The following is a 5926-nucleotide window of genomic DNA, read 5'->3' on the forward strand; positions in this document are numbered from 1 at the left end:
TAGTATAATTTTTGGTTAAATTGAACATAAAAGTAAGATTAAATAAATAATTTTTTTTTTATTTTAAATTATATTTAAGAATAGATATGTATAAATTTAAATTATAATCTTAGATATATTTCTTATCTATTTCATTGAATAAAATAAATTAAATCAACTTGTATAAAATTAATTTTTAAAAATTGATATAAAAGTTGTATAATTATCAAAACGTAAAACTAAACAATATTTTTTAAATTTGTAGATATATAAAAGACACTAATGATATTACGATTTAAAATTTTTAATTTTTTAAAATCATTGTAAGAAAATTTGAAATTTTTTTTAGTAATAGAATCGTATAATTATAAACAATAGAAATAAATAAGATTTTAAAATTTGTAAAAAAATTATTATATTTCTATTATTATATTATTTAATGTTATATTTCAATAGCTTTACATTAATGATGATGTATAATTTATTACCATATTCAAAAAAGTTAACCAAAAATTTAAATAAGCATTAAATATAATAGTCCATGTCACATTTATTCATAAGCCATGTCATCATTTCTCGTATGTCATGTCAAATTTATTTAGTGAAATTGATTGTATAAAAGACATGTGTCAAAATCTCTTTGTGAATAATGACCAGGGAATTTTCCCAAGTTTTCAAGTCTTCTTCTTGTTCCCTTTAATGAGTCGGACTGAATTTGCTTTCCTTCTTACGTAATAACCAAAGGAGTTTTAACAATCTTCTTGTAAATTAACGTCTCTGTCCTCATCTCGATCTTTGGCTACAGATATTTCATAGCCATGTCCCAGACCGAACAGTTTCCATTAAGGATAGGCATAATATTCACACTTGAAAACCCGACCCAGAACCGACCTAAAAACCAGGGTACCGATTTTGATAGGATGCTGCCTAAATATTTGAGTGTTTTTTTTTTAAATCTGAAAAACCGAAACCAAACCTTACATGCACTGAGAACCGAATGAGTGTTCGAACATATCAAAGCATATAATATCTATACTTATATATATTATGTTTAGTTATACTTATAATAATATTAATACCTGAAATTAAAATTATAAATCAAACATATTAGTTTTTATGGGTATGTATAGATATAATTGGATGCTTTGGATACAAAATATCCAAATCAAATTGTATTCATGGTTACTTTTGGACAAAAAGAACCAATTAGAACCATATTTACAGAGTATTTTGGTCTTTTAGTTGTTTTTGCATACATTTGAGTAGTTTAGATATAAATACTCGAGTCGAATCAGATAGTCTTGTTACTTTAGTTAAAAACTGTACCCAACCGAACCCGACCCTTTTTTTTTTAAATACCCGAATGAAATCTTTTTCAAGAAAAAAAAACTGATATCCGAATAGATCTTATCTATATCCTAATGGATACTTGAATACTCATGCCTAGTTTCCATGTAAGATTCACTTCTCTATTCTCTTGTTGTTGATGGAAAAGAGATCTGGTAGTAACCCATTTGGTAAAATCTTGAACTAATAACGAGTTTACTTCATTTTTGACAGATTAAAGCTTCGGATATAAACCATATATACCATAACAATGAACATTCTTTAATTCTTTTCATATAGCCAGTATGAAGATTATCCAAATTACTATAAAGCTTCTGACATAAACCTTATATAGATATTTCTATTATGTAGGATTAAATTAATATAATAAATAAAATATGCCTTAATCAAAATAATAACTAATGAAAGGTGCCCTGAATGTCATATAAAATACTAATGAAAGATGTCATATTAATTTTCTTTAAAATCTGCTGCCATAAGAGAAAGCTTCATTTTTTACAATGGAGGCACGGCTTTGTGTCCAGTCAAACTCAAAAGCACAAGTGATAATTAAGGAATTTTTTTTTAAATTACTTTCACTATTCTGTTGCAAATATACGACTATGTCATTGTAGTATAAGAGGTTTCAATTATTTTTGGGAGGTCTACATCACTAAACATGCAAATGTATCACTTAATTATTAATAAAAATTATCACTTAATTCGAGCCAAATGATTCACGGATTAAACTACTAACCGAACGCAAATTATCACTAATAGGATATTTAAAGATAAGCCATTGGGTATACCTATGATCGATCACTAATATAGACTAATATTTTTCCATGACATTAAATATATGCTAATCATGCAACAAAAATCAATTTCATTCGCTAGTCACAATCAAACATGCAACAAACACAATTTCTAATAGCTTCTAAAATGTCTTGGACTTCAATTTCCATGAGCTAAACATACTGATAAAATTATGATATTTATTGAAACATTATAATCTTAAAAGGAAATCACACAACACAACTGAATTCTTCTAAATCGAGTCTCACATGTGCTCATCGACAAAAGCTTTGAGATGACTAAACGAAGATCCTCCTTCCATCACCGTCTCCGCCGCTATATCTCTCCACCTCGCCGCGTTTTTTCTAAACTCCTCTGTCTTCTCCTCCATCACTTCCTCAAAGCACCGCCGTATCACCCCACTCTCCACCACAACTTCATCTTCCTTCTTTTCCATCACTCTCACACCAGTCCTCCAACACTCTGCTAGAAGCTTAGCGTTCGTCATCTGATCATTCCACAGCGGAAACGCAACCACCGGAACTCCAGACACCAAGCTCTCTAGCGTCGAGTTCCACCCGCAATGCGTCACGAAACAACCTATTGATTTATGCTTCAAAACGCTAAACTGATTGCACCAAGAAACTACCATTCCTATCTCATCGAGCTCTTCTCTGAAACTCCTTATGCTCTCTTCTTCTTTCTCTTTCTCACCTCGTTTACATTTGACCGACTTTTCAGCAATCACCCACAGAAACGGCCTCCGACTCTCTATCAAGGCCTTGCAGAGCTCCGCAAGCTGTTTCTTTCTCAACACGGAAAATGTCCCGAAGCAAATATAAAGTACAGAAGAATCCGTCTTTGCATCCAACCACTGGATGTATTTATCGTCAACCCCAGAGTCGGTTGTCGAGGTTATCAATGGACCTATGGGGACAATCTTGACATTATCAAGAACCGAGCTAAGAGCTTCTTCTTCAAGCTCTTCGAAACTATTGACGAGGATCATAGGGTTTTCCTCTTGCTTCAGTGAATCTATCTGATCTTGATACGCCGGTACAAGAAATGTATATGGGTCTGAAGGGAAGATTATTGTGGGAAGATCTCGGAGACTGAACTGTGGCAGAGAGGGTAAATTAATAGCACCAGAAGGGTTGTTAGTAGTCATCTCTGAGATTGCATCTGCGTAGCCGTTGAAGTAGTGGTAGAAGATGGAGAAGACAGTTACCGGCTGGACCCAGAGAAGAGCAGACGGGATGTGAAACTCACGAGCCAGCTCAGCGACCCAAGGGAGGAAGATGGTGTAAACCACGCAGGTAAAAGGCCGGTTTTGACGCCGGTTATCTTCGATTAATCCGGTTAGGGTTTCTCTGCCACGTCGTCTCGTAGCAGACATGTATTGGCGGGATCTGTCGCTGGATGTAGATGATTTGATGTAGTCTTCGTGGGCTTAGGAGTATGTGGCGAAGACTATTGTTTCAGGGACGTTTTCTTTGGAGAGCATACATCGGTTATAGGCGGAGTCTGTGGCTGCGAACGTGACTCGAGCTCCGGTTATCGTCCCGACGAGGCGTTTGGCGAGTTCGAGAGAAGGGTTGATGTGGCCTTGTGCTGGAAATGTCACTAACAGAAAGTGTGGTCCGGTTAGTGATTTAGATGAATCATTCCTTTTCTCCATTTCTTCGTTTTTTTGGGTATTTTTTGGGTGCAAATGTTCAGGTTTTCTTTTTTGGTGTTGTAGTTTATGAAAGACTATACACAAGTTAAGGTTTATATATAGGTTATCTGTGAAAAAAATCTCCTACCTATTAATTGAGAAACATTTAAAAAATTGTAATCTTAAATTTGTATTAATTAAAAAATAGTTTTACTTAGGTGTCATTTAATTAGATTGTCAATTGATGTTACGTGACATAGTAACAATCGATTTAGTAATGTGTAAGTCTAAAATTTTAGGAAAACTTATATTAACCCAAATATAAAAGTATATAATAAGAAGTATTAATAAACCAATCCCGAGACCATATTCACCGGAGAGTTATTCTTGGGTTTCACCCCGTAGGATGAACCTCTAGGTTCGCTACCCAATAGGATTTCATTATTTCGTATTCGATATCTTCTAAAAAAGGAAACAAAATATTGTTAAAATATATTATGTTTTAAAAATAAAAAATAATAGTAGTTACAAAAAAAAAGATTTTTCGAAAAAATATTTTAACGTCGTCAGGAAAACACTAAACCCTACTCTCTAAATCCTAAACCCTAAGCCCTAGGGTAACCTTAAACCCTTGGGTAAAACTTTAGTGTTTTAGTGTTTTAATGTTTAGTATTTTTGATTTAGATTTGATGATTTATCCAAGGGATTAGGGTTTACCCAATGGTTTACAATTTAGTGTTCTGCTGACGACGTTAAAATATTTGTTTTTTTAGTTCTTTTTTTGTAACTACTGTTATTTTTATTTTTATTTAAAAACATAATATAACTTACAATATTTTGTTTATATTTTAAAAGATATCAAATATGAAATAACAAAATTTTATTGGTAGGCCTAGAGGTTCACCCTAGGGGATGAACTCAAGAATAAATCTTCGCTGGGCATATCCACAGTTACGTATAAATGATAGTTTCCTTATTAAAATAAATAATTTAATACTCTTATGCATAAATATCCAATATAATTTCCTTGAGATAGAAGAGAAGAAAAAATATGAAAAATTTATATTTAAGAAGCAAAAACAGTGTCACCAATGTAAGAATTGATAATATTTTTTGGGAATTTAAGGAAAATTATAATAAATGCAAATCATATTAATTAATGGTAATTATAGACGACGTTAACCTATAAGCTAATCCTATATAAACGATGAATATCACTAATGATACCTTAAATTATATAATCATCGGTAAACAAATTATATAATTAACAAAAAAATAAAAAAAATATTGTATAAGAGCCAAAAATATTAATTCGATCAAAAATACAAATTTCATTTTTCCACACAACATTTTTTAAATAATTTTTATATAAATTCATCATGCGTACGGCGCACGTCTTATCTTAGTTATACTTCCTATTTTAAAACTCGCCCGAGTTACCGTTTAATCAGACCAGTACTCGCTCCTCGGCAACTCACTGAGGCGAATTCGTCAAAATCGGATGAAAAATCGGATTTATCAAATTTTTTTTTTATTTGGTTTTTAATGCTTGAAATAGAATATGAGATGAGAGATCTACAAATATACTGAACAAACAAGTAGATAACAGCAGAATTTAAGTGATTGGTGATAGATTTATTATGTTAGCTATGGTGAAATATGCAGAAAACAAGAAGGATGGATAAAGGAAGAAGAAGATTTAATTACTATTTTAGCACACATTAAAAGAAAACATTAAAAATAAAAATAAAACAGGTTTTTGGCTGTTCGAACACGTGACTTGCAAACTTAACTAACCCAAAAACCACTAGAAAAAAACTATATCTCTAGAGCTTTAGAAAACTCGTTACATAAAATGTATTATCTTGTATTATACGTATAAATAGAGTATTATACGTATAAAATACATAAAAAACTTTTCCGCGTAATCCCCGATTTTTTTTCCGTTTTTTCAATAAATCGTTAGGCCCGGGTGTGTCGCACGCGTAGCGCCTAACTAGTTTTGGAACCGGAGTTATACCATTAAAAATGAAGAAGAAGAACAGGGGTTATACTATTAAAAAATGAAGAAGAATAAGTAACCCCACTAATAAGTACACTGGACAACGTATTTTTTTTGTGACGTTAGTTTTAAAATGAATTGTCCTGACCTGCAATTTATTGATATCA

General features: G+C 31.9%; 1 pseudogene; it reads right to left on the bottom strand.

Moving 5' to 3' along the window:
- Positions 1-1907: 1907 nt before the first annotated feature.
- On the bottom strand, positions 1908-4266 carry LOC106409697 (annotated as a pseudogene).
- Between the last annotated feature and the right edge of the window lie 1660 nt (positions 4267-5926).

Source organism: Brassica napus, chromosome C8 (assembly GCF_020379485.1).
Source record: "Brassica napus cultivar Da-Ae chromosome C8, Da-Ae, whole genome shotgun sequence".
NCBI lineage: Eukaryota > Viridiplantae > Streptophyta > Magnoliopsida > Brassicales > Brassicaceae > Brassica > Brassica napus.